The following is a 12,131-nucleotide window of genomic DNA, read 5'->3' as shown; positions in this document are numbered from 1 at the left end:
AGCGAGGTGCATGCCTCCTGGGCTCCTTCCTGCCTTTGTTGGGAGAAGACCTGCTTCCTCTGTGCCACAGAGGGCGCTGCACCCAGGGCAGACCTTACCCAGCGCGCAACCAGGCTCCCCCCGACCCAGCCTGCAGACATGTGGGCCAGACATACGTGCTTACGTGGTGGTTGTTATGAGCACTGGCCACTGACACACCCAAGAGCACCCGACACCAGACACCCACCCCCGTGGCATCGTCAGGAAACGCAGTAGGACGGGAGTGTTGGTGGTTACTTCCTTCCTTGTTCCAGCCCCAAGGGTGGAAGTGGTCCTGCCCAAGACCAGACAGGCTTAAGGGAAATTGATTCATCTACCGTTTGGTCAACAAACAGAGGCACTCACTCTGCTGAGAGGAAGGGTCGTCACGTAGAGCAGACTCTTTCAAGCTCATTTTCATTGCATTTCAAGTGCTTCCACCGGGAAATCATCAGTACCAGGAAATGTCCTAAACGCTGTGTTTTCCCCTTGACTTTTCTTTGTGTTTCTCGTAAGTTTGCCCATAGAGTTATAACAATGTGTTATACATTTTTGCACATTTTTGAATGGTATAAAACAGAATCATATTGTATTAAATGGAATCATTTCTGAGACTTGCTATATTTTTAAGGTTATTATGCTCCTGTCATGATGTTGCTGTCGCTTCCTGCCACTGAGATGCATTCATATTCATCGACACGGAGCGTTCCTTTGCACGAATACATAAAAATATTTCATTTATTTTTTTCGCTGATTGATGGACATCTGGGTTGTTTCCAGTTTTCTAGTTTTATGCTCCCCTGGATGGGATGCTATGAACTTCCTCGAATATATGCGAGATCTTAAACCGAGACATGGAATTGCCTGAACATAAATCAAGCTCAAATTCACTTTAATTGACAAGTTATTTTCCAACGCGACTGTTCCAATATCCTCCCACCAACAGTGTGTAAATAGTTCCAGTTGCCCCGCGTCCTGCCAGCACTTCATACTTTGAGACTGAAATTTTTATCTATCCTGCTGTTGACGGACAATAGCACTGGATGGACAATTACAAACTGCAAAGAAAGCAGCTCTGAGCACTTGAGGGCAAGTCTTTTGTGAACACTTGTCTCCGTGCCCCTTGAGTGTGTATCTAGCAGTGGAATTTCTGGGTCAACAGTTATACGCTTAACTTTGTAAGACACGTCTAAACCACTTTCCAAAGTAAGTTTGGCATTTCCCATTCCCATCAGTGATGGAGGAGAGCTCTCCTTGCTCCAAATTCTTGTCAATATTGGCAGTGTCGCTCTCCTTATATTTAACTAGTGGATGTATCATGGTAATTCACTGTAGTTTTAATCTGCCTCTCCCCAATGAGTAACGATTTGAAGCATTTTTTCAAACGTCCATTGGCCATTTGTATAGCTTCCTGTGTAAAGGGTCTTTTGAAGCTCTTTGCCCGTTTTCCACTGGGTTGTTGGTCTTTTTTATTATTGAGAGGTATGTGTTCTTTGCCCAGTTCAGATACACATCCTTTGTCAGATCTATGTTTTACAGATATTTCCTCCCATCGTCTGCTTGTCTCTTCGTTTGCGTAGCAGTGTCTTTTGATGAGCAGAAGTGCATCATTTCAACAACTCCCTTTATCAATGTTTTCTTTCACGGTGACTGCCTTCTATGTTCTTTGTAAGAAATCTTTGCTTATCCTCATTGTGATAATATTCTACTATGTTTTGTCTTAAAGCTTATAGTTTTGTTTTGATGTTTAAGTCTGTGATCCAGCCCCAATTCATTTTCGTGTGTGGTGTGAGGTAAGGATGAAGGCTATTTTCTTCCTCTTTGTCCTTGCAGTTCTATGAGATTTTGCCCCATGTACTTCGAGGCTTTGTTGTTAAGCGCTTGTATTATATATTAAGGATTGTTAAGGCTTCGTGGAGAATTGATCCCTTTGTCATTATGTAGTGCCTCTCTGTCTCTGATAAATTTCCTTGCTGTGAAGTTTGTTCTTCCTGAAATTAACACACCAGCTGCAGTTTTCTTTTGATTAATGTTCGTGTGGTCTGTCTTTCTCCATTCCTTCACTTTGCTCTATCTGTGTGTTTATATAGGAAGTGAGTTTCTTGTAGACAGCATAGAGTTGGGTCTTGTTTTCTCTTCCCTTCTTCTTTTTTAAAACCCCCTCTGACAGTATCTGTTTCATAATTGGTGTATTTAGACTATTGATGTTTAAAGTGATTATCGATATATTTGGAGTAGTATCTACCATACCTGTTACTGTTTTCTACGGTTGCCCTTATTCTTTGTTTCTTCTTTTTTTGTCTTCCAGTCTTTTTCTGCTGTCTCTGATTTTAATTGGGCATTTTACATGATTCTATTTTCTCCTCTCTCTTAGCATATCAATCACACTTAACATTTTTTTAGAGTCTACAGTACACATTTACACTTAGTCCAAGTCCACTTGCAAAATAATACTACACCACTTCGCACGGAATACAAGTCCCTTATAACAATGTTGACTGAAAAAAACGCACAACCTAAAAGTTGAGAGTTACGTTTTATTCAGCAGACATTCTTAGGACTTCAAGCCTGGGAGACAGCATCTCAGACAAACTTGAGAAAACTGTTCTGAAGAGGGAGGGGAAAAGCCAGGATATATAAGAGTTTTTCAGACAGAACCCGGTAGTCAGAACATCAAAAAGATTACTGTTAATTAGGGAAAACCAGACATCGCAAGTTAAGGAATCTAGCGCTTTTCTGCGTGTGGGAAGATGCAAGGATCTGGGCGTTTGAACTCATTCCTTTGATGTGCACCTCAGCCACATGCGGCCAGCATCCTGTGCTTTCGTATCCTTAGGGTGGCGGCTTCTGTCTGATGGCTGCTAGAAGGCGGGCAACCTGTTTCCATCCTGAGGTCTCTCAGAAACCACTAACCCCTGCTGAGTGGTTAGAATCAACTAAGCCCAAGATGGCAAAAGATTAGACCTCTCCTAGGCCTTGAACCTCATTCTGTACTCACTGTAATACATCAGCTAAATGACACACCTATGGGTACCACGGTTCCGAGGCCGAGCGTAAAAGGCCAAAAGGTGGGCAGTGGCCCAGTTCCTGAAAATCCCCGCCCCTCCCCCCAAATAATCGGAACAATACTCCCACTCGTTAGTCTGTGAAATTACCCAGTCCATAAAAACTAACCACGCCATCACTTTCCAGGAGGACCCCACGCCCTAGGGCTGCTCTCACCTTCTGAGATGGACTGAATTCTGCCTACGGAATGTGTGCCTCTCTGAGTGAACCTGCTTCCACTTTCCTACGGCTCGCTCTCAACTTCGTTCCCCTGTGAAGCCAAGGATATCACTTGGCGGTCTGCCCCAGGCCCCGCGCCCGCCCGAGACCTGGGACGTGACGCGCCTCTCACGCCCCAGTTTCCTGCAACAGTCACACTCAGAGCCTCTCCCATACTTGGCTCCCCAGAGTCTTACACGCAGCCAGGCCAACGGGGCCCTTGATAGAGCTGAGCCTAGGAGGTTTGGGGGTCATCTGGTCTCGCCCCCATTTTTGAGTATGCTGGGGAGAGGTCCTATATCCCATAATACCATAAACCATGTGCACCCAGGACTGTCCTCGGCAGCCTCTGAAACAGCGGGTACCGTTTATCTTCACGCACTCAGTTTTCTCTACTGAAGATTTTTTTCCCCCTGCTACAAGTTGCGCATACCAAATTTCCATAAGTCAATCACTGAGGGCTAATAAAAATGCCCAATAAATTCGGAATACACCTTCCAATGAGAACACCATATGCAAATGACAACATAATTCCATTACTAAACGTTACTCCTGAAGCACCTCTGTGAGGCTGAGCTATTTAAATTGTAGGTCCAGGATAATTGCTGTTGCAATTTCTGGCAGCAACAAAGGCTGTAGTCCAAGGGCTATAAAATATCACAGCCTCTGCTGCCTGCCTTTGTTTTTCAGTGCAAACTACTTGCATTCTATTTACATATCAATGCAAACTTCCTTTCGCTAAATCATGCAAATGAAATAGCGGGGTTCGGCACAGCCCCAGATGGAGCGCTGGGGATCACTCTGAGAGCTATTTCTTTTTTATTTACCCCAGATCCCCAAACATTTGGGCTGGCCAGGCCGGTAATGCAATTACTCTGAATCTCTGGCTCAAACACGCTTGTGTTTACGGTGCCCGTTTGATCTGTCTTGGATTTAGAGATTAGAGGGGCAGGAGTCAGCTCCAAGCCCTCGCTACATCGCTGGTGTGCTGAAAGGAGAGGTGGGATTCATTGTGAGCGACGCCGCCGGGGGATGCTAAAGTGTCTGGCTTTTTTTTTTTTTTTTTTAACTTTAGAAATTGCACACTCTTGACTCCACACTTCTCTAATTGTCAGCCGAGTCACAGTTTGGTTTTCGGGGAGTGCGTGCAGGCACAGAGCTCCTCTTTGATTCACACTGAGACAGAGATGCTCATGCAATCAGGAGACAAGGATGTGAGAGTCACCGTCTGTGCTGACAGAGATGTCACATCTCTGCTGTGACTGGGTCATAATTCACCCCTTTCCCTAAATGGTTCCAAAATGAAATGATGAGTAATTGTAAAGGCATAAGACCTGTGAGATGTCAAATGGCCAAATAACAAAAAAATCCCTGCCATTCAGTCCCGTGCATCCTCTGTTCCAGCTGACACAGTCTGCTCCGTGGCACTGCACTGCCGTCTCCGCTGATCCGTCTCACGTTCTGTGTATTTCATCTCTGGATTTCCCCGGATAAACGCCACACTCCCTGAGAGCAAAATTTACTGTTTCTTTTTGTTTATGTTCACAGGATCACCCTGTGACAACACACCAGGGCCTGGGAGCCCCAGAGCTGCCTGGGGGTCAGGGGGTGTGGCTCTGTCCAGGTGGGGCTGCCCCCCTACTGCTGGTCCTCTGGGAACAGGCGAGGAGTCGAGGAGTGTCTGGTTGATTACATGACGTCTCTGTTACAAATTAAGGACACTCTAGGGACAGGGCAGATCTGGGAACCCCTCACCTGCACTTGCAATGATCACCGCCTTCAGGTCACTTCCCTGACCAGCCAGCAGAGATTCGTCAGGCTGGGACCGCCCTCAGCATGGACTCTGTGAGAAGCTGGCGTTATTTCTCGGCTCTGAGCTCATGCAGAGCCCGCTGTGGCACCAGCACCAGGCAGAGCCTCAGCTACGTCATGCAGGGCAGGGCTTCTTAGCACTATGACGATTTGGGCCAGAAAATCCTCCGTGACGGAGGCAGCCCTGGGCCCTGCAGGCGTTGGGCAGCATCCCTGGCCTCTCCCCACTGGAGGCAGGGTCACCTCTCAGTCCCGACAGTCGGAAATGTCTGGGGCACGACCTCCCCGGACAGAAAATGGACTTAGGGTGTAAGGGGTTAGGGATGCCTGTTTACCTGAGCCACACCGACTCCGGGTGTCTGCAGAGCTTCCAGGGATGAGCGGGCGAGGATGGTGCTGGTGAGGCGCTCAGTGCGGCAGGACGGGACCCGTCTGGACCTCATCCCGTCCATCGCAAGAGCCAGCTAAAGAACGTCGCTCACCACCCGCTTCTGCAAGGGTGAAGGCGCTGCCACGCAGTCGCTGGCCCTCCACATGCCCTGACAGGGGTTCAGGGAGGTCAGGATGAGGCGTCTGTGCGCTGGGAAAACTGGTAGCCAGGCCCTCAGATGGTGAGCTCTTCTTTTCAGGAGAAAGATTTATGAACACCAATGCTTGCATCTTCCCATGTTTAGAAAAGCACTAAAACCATCAACTAAGGTACTGTTTCTCGTAGCTGGCGGCAGATTGCGTGGAGCCCCTTCACCAACATCACAGCTATATTGTCAACCACAAATTGGCCCTCGCCAGCTACCTCTACGAGGGTTAAATCCTGAGCCGTTCCTGAGCCGTTGCAGCTGCTGACCTTCAACCCCGCCCCCGGAAAGGAGTTCAGGGTGGAGATCAGGAAGGAGGCTCTCCACGCTCCGGGAAAGACTGGCAGCACAGGTCCTCAGAGAGTTAGATATTTTCAGGAGCTGATCTCATGAGCCCGATTCTTGTATCTCCTCATATCTAGAAAACCACTAAAATCCTTCATGGTGATGACGGCTCTCCATGACCAGCAGGAACCTTCTGCAGAAAATATGTGCTTGACTGCATGGACTCCCCCTTCACCAAAATCGCTTATGTACTGACCTCCCCCCACCCCCACCTCTTTGGAGCAGGTTCTCAGAGCTCTCTGAAATGCTGTCTCCTGGGCTATAGCCCTCATTTTGCCCCAGATAAAACTTAACTCGCAACTCTCACGTTGTGCGCTTTTTTAAGTAGACAATATTGACCCTACCCCCAGCTTCCTTGGAGCCATTCCTCAGAGCTACTAAGAGGCTGTCTGCTGGGCTATAGTCCTCAGGAACTTCCCGAATAATGCGGAAACTCAGAGCTGTCATGTTGTGTGTTTTTATTTCAGTTGACAGAAGGAAAGATTTTATATTGCTGAGGAAGCACTTTTCCTAAAGAACAGACAGCTTGAATAGCAGTGACTTAGGCAATCAAGGCATTTCAAGATCCCACAGGATAAGACGTTGCAGCAATGTCATCGGGGAGCTCGCTCTTTCCGTCTTCTTGATCTGCTCCCATGTCCTCTCGCTGATAGCTTCATGGTGGCAAGATGGCTGCCACAACGCCAAGCATCACAGCCATGCTCAAAGAGGGAAGAGACAGTCTGGGCTCCTGCTATGTCTTTCATCGGTAAAGCAGGAAATTGATGTTCTCTGGAAGCTCCCTGCAGACTTGCCTTTAGGTTCCGGTAACCAGATCTGGTCACATGGTCACCTTTGCTTCGAGGCTGGCTGGGGAGTTGGGGGTGGTGTGGGAGAAGGGCTATGTCATTACTTTATCATCATCGTCCATTTTCATTAGTGGTGACGTGTTTTCTCTCTTTCCTGCATTATGAGGGTGCTTTTGTTATGCCTCTGCTTTCAGTAATGTGATAACTTTGATTTCAGTGACTACAGTGTTTTCCGGAGTTCCAGCCAGGACACAGGGATGCGGAGACTGGGTGGGGCCTGGGGGGTGAGGGGGGCACCTCAGGTTTCCTTCCATCCTTCAGATTGTGACCAGATGCTCCGGGCTCCTCTTGGATATAGATAAGCCTGTCCCATCTCATGATCAGTGAGTCCAGATCCCGGATGGAAAGACTAAAACAAGACCATGCCTCAGACGCAGCCTCACTTTGGCTGCATTCACTTTCTCCAGAATTTTGGTGAGAAAAGTGTACCTTTAATTTTTCCTACTTTTTGATTATGAAAAATTTCAAATATATACAAAAGCAGAGAGAAAAATATACTGAATCCTGAATTCACATCACCCAACTTCAATGATCAAATCTTGCCTGACCTTGTATCACCTCTATACACTTATTTCCTTCTATCTTGGATTATTTTAAAGTAAATTCTAGACATTCTTTACTCTTTAAAGTAGAAGTTTCTACATAGGTCTGTCAAAGATAAACTAAAAATTTTAAAGCATAACTTTGATAATTATTATACCCAAATTTAGCAGAGATTTCTTAGTACCGTCAGATACAGAGTGAGCACTCAAATTTCTCCAGTTGTCTTATAGCTTTTTTCTGCTTCTTGGTTGAATCAAAATAAAGTCCGTGAATTGTAACTGGTTGAAATGACTTTCAGTCTCTTTTAATCTCTAGGTTCCTCCTCTTTCTCTTTTTGTTTTCATTGTTTCATTACTTTCTTTTTTTTTTTTTTTTGCGGTACGCGGGCCTCTCACTGTTGCGGCCTCTCCCGTTGCGGAGCACAGGCTCCGGATGCGCAGGCTCAGCGGCCATGGCTCACGGGCCCAGCCGCTCCGCGGCATCGGCAGGTGGACTCTCAACCACTGCGCCACCAGGGAAGCCCCATTGTTTCATTTCTAACGGCTGTTGAAGAGACTGACTCATTTCTCTGTAGAACTTTCCAGAGCATGGATTTTGCCCGTTGCACCCCTGCCCCTTGGCCTTCTGTTTTGGAGTCAGTGAGACTTAACAAGATACAGGTTTGATTTCCTTGACAGCTCCTTCCAGCTGCAGAGTGCACTGCCGTCAGGAGATAGGTTTGTCTGGTCGCTTCTATGCTGGGGATACTAAGAACTGAGGGTGAGTCCATAGATGTATTAATTAATAATTAATATTAATAATATAATTATTAATTGTAAGAGGTAACATTCCAATATCCTTCTATTATTCCTTTTCTGTTTTCTACCTAGAATACTTATATAACAGAGAACCTTCTCCTTTCAACAACTTGGTTACCCTCAAGTACTGTTCTTACAGGAAAAGCAGAATAAATGGCCAGATCTACTTTTATTGACTGTTTAACCTAATCGTCTGGTTCCTTAGCTTTCTTCGGAGACGGCCAAGGAGGTTTGCTTCCTGCACCATCACGAATAAATCTCGTAAACACACTCAGAGTGTTTCAGTGCATTGCGATTATTGCCCTTCTGACAGCAATGACACGAGACCGCCGACCTGGTATTTTAGTCTCTGATCACAGCTTTGTTTTTCAGTATAACAAGACGTAAGGCTCAGTCCCGAAACTGGCTATTTCTTCAAGGAGTGGTGGTTCCTATAGATGGGAAGTGATATTTAAATACCATCATCTAAGGTCTTTGCTACTGGATTGGCCAATGATTCAAGGGCTTTTCAGAAGACAGAGCTGGTAAACAGGCATTTTTAAAATGTAAAAATATATCACGAGCTCTTGTGACAATTATTTTTCAAGTCCAGGGCTCCACTGACATGATTGAATCTTATTAACAGGACATTTGTACCTCCTTTCACTCAGAGCCCAGGTGTCACTTTTCTAAGACGCTGACAAGGTTTTCCCCACAGCACATCTTAGACCAACGATACCAACGTATGGAAATCAGTGCGACTGCTGAACATGATTTTAGGTTTTAAGGTCTGCAGTAACATGTGCCACTGGGGTATGTCTCACTTGGGATGCCCAGCTAAATTTTTGTATTTTAAGGTTAATTGGAATAGTTACTCTCTATGTGTTTATGCCACAAACTGGATACAACTGGGTTTATCGATCTGATTTTATTTTCTATCTTTTTGCTTTTAAAGTTTTCTTCTATTGTATTCTTCAATTTAGAATGACCATCCATTTGTCTTATTACAGATTCCGATTTTCCTAAAATTCTCCATTTCATCCATTTTGCTGTCTTTTCCTCAGTTTTCTTTAACATGGTAACCACAGCGGTTTTAAAACCTCCTTCACTAACTCTAGTACAGGGACGGTCTGCCGTTTACTTCTATTGTGTATCTTTTTCCTCCGGATCACCCATCAAATTCTTCTGCTTCATTTCTTGTCTAGTATTTTTTTTTTTATTGTATGTTTTTATGATCTGTTCCCCATCAGCAGAATACTCATTACTTTTAAGTGCATAAGGAACATTTACCAAGACAGATCACACTCTGAGTCAGGAGACAAACCTCAACAAGCTTAAAAGAATGAAAATTAAACAGAGTAGATTCTCTGACATCATTAGCATTGGACTTGGGAAATGTGCATTAAAACCATGTGGAGGTACTGCTACGTCTATCAGAATGGCTAAAGTAAAAATTACTGATAATACTAAGTACTGCCAGGGACGAGGAGAAGCTGGGACTGTCACGCCTCGCTGGCGGGGATGTGAAATGGTGTAGCCACGCTGGAGGATGGTGTGACAATTTCTTCCAAAGTCAAACCTACCTTAACTCCACAACTCACTTCCCTCCCCTCAGTATTTACCCAAGTGAATTGAAAACGTGTCCACATAAAGATCTGAACTTGAATGTCTATAGATCTACTCATGATTGCTCAAAACTGGATGCGATTCACCAAAAAGCGTACATGGGTCACAAACAAATGACACATCCTTGGACAGGTGAGGAGCTAAACTAACTCTGGGGCATTGTAGAATGGGGTTCTACTCAGCTAGGAAGGGGGGTGGTTGACACACACAATGTGGACGGAGAAAGCCAGCCTCAAATGGTTACACGCCGTGTGTGATCCCATTTGTGTGATATTCTAAACGAGAGAAAACCGTAGTGATGGAGGGCTGGCCAGTGGTTTCCAGGGCTTAGAAATGGGGTGGCGGGGTGACCATAAAGAGCCCGCACAAGGGAATTTTGGGGATGATGGAATTGTCCTATATCCCGATTGTGGTGGTGGTCATGTGAATCTGTGTATGTTAAAATTAATAAAACTATACACCCCAAATCGTAAATTTTACTATACGATAATTAAAAATTAAAATTAATTACAATAACGATAAACCATAACCCTGAGCTTGTGTTGTTTTTAATGTGGTTGGTACTAAACAGTAAGGAAGGTGTCCGTAATAATGGCCTGTTTGATACCTGGATTTGAAGATGATATTTCTGTGTTACTTAATTTCTAGCAAAACTCTTTAAGTGTGATTATTTTAATCTTTCTCCTATGGAATTTGAAACGGAGTGAAGGTAAATAATTTTTTCAAGATCTGAGGCTTCAACTGCATCCTTCCTGCTGCTTTCTGTACTCACTGAGCATCTTCACCATAATGGAAAGAGCACGGGCAGAAATGGAAACCAAGCAGTAAACAGCCACCTTCTCATTTTTTTTTCAGCTCATTTCTTCCTCTCTCACACACACACACACCCCTCTGGACACAAGAGTTTGCATGTCTTCACCACCCACTCGTCAGTCACCTCTGTGTAACCAAGTCCACTGGGGGTGTTTCTACCCTCGTGTCTATACCGGTGATTCCTGCTTCCTTCTCGAAGCCCCACCCCCTTGGCTTCCTCAGTCATTCTCTGGTTTTCCTTCGCTTCTCTGGCCTCGCTGCCAGCTCATCTGTAGGCTCCCCTTCCTCTCTCCACCCACTCAAGCTCTTGTTCTTCAACACTGGGACCTAGGGCTACCCCACCCTTCAGCATCCCCTTCTCCCCAAGGACGGCACCAGTGTCCTCGGTCCCTGTGAATCCTGCACAGCAATGATTCCCACACACACCTCCAGCCCAGGCCTCTCCCCTGAATCCAGGTCTACGAATTTTTTTCTTAGATGCCCCAGAGGACCCGAAACTCACAAGTCCAAGAACGGACTCATGTTCAATCCAAAACTTGGTAAAAGGCACCGCCACCTGCCTGGGTACGAAGTCCAGACACCTTGGAGCCACTCGTGACCACTTCATCCCCTTGCTCCACAGCCAGGCCCGGTCAATCTCTCCTCCTGGATGTCGCCAGTAGGCTCGACATCTGCTCCCTCACACGCCACTTCCACCCCCACCGGGAGCTCTTGTCTGGACAGACGGCACGGCCGGCAGACTCACCTGCTTGAACTCACGTGAGCACAGCTCACATCCTGTCTTCCCATTGCAGGTAGAGTGAGCGTGTTCAAAGGAAATTCTGACTCCATCACCCCAAATTCATTTCTGTCTCCCGTCCACCAAGCCCTCTCCTCTGCTCCACTCTACTTAACAGCCCCGACAGCCCTACTGTTCTCTCCGGTCTCACCCCTCCCGTCAGCCCCTCAGTCCTCCTGATCCTTCGCTCCCCCCGATGACAGGGTCTTGGTGCATTTCCCCCCGACCCTCTTCCACCTTCTTGGCTTCTGTGAATCCATCAAATATCAGATTTTTCACTACGAGCGGAACGGGCTTAACCCCACCGTTACACAACCTTATTGCACCGAGTCACGTTGGATGGCTGCGTGGTCACTGTCGAGGCTGTGAGTCCTCGAGGTCTGGGCCCTTTCTGTCTTGTGCGCTGGCCACGTGCTCCAAAAATATGTCCTCCTTGCCGCCACACTGATGCACCCCTAGGAGCCACTGTGGATGGCTCGTCCCCCGAGGACCTTGTTCTCGCCCCTGACTTAATCAGTTCTAGCGAGCCACAGCTTCCTCTTGCAGCATTTATCATGGGAAATGCATAGGTATTGGACTGCTGTCTTCCCAGATCAACGAGAAGCTTCAGGGAGAGGGGCACAGGTCCTGGTGTTGGACGGTCACTTGGAGCCAGGCCTGGCCACGGAGCTCAAGGTGGTCTCCCTCAGCTGGAGGCCCAGTGAGCAGGGCCTGGTTCACTGAGACATTGTCT

Source organism: Orcinus orca, chromosome 11, assembly GCF_937001465.1.
Source record: "Orcinus orca chromosome 11, mOrcOrc1.1, whole genome shotgun sequence".
In the NCBI taxonomy this organism is placed as follows: Eukaryota; Metazoa; Chordata; class Mammalia; order Artiodactyla; family Delphinidae; genus Orcinus; species Orcinus orca.
This window is presented reverse-complemented; position numbering follows the sequence as displayed.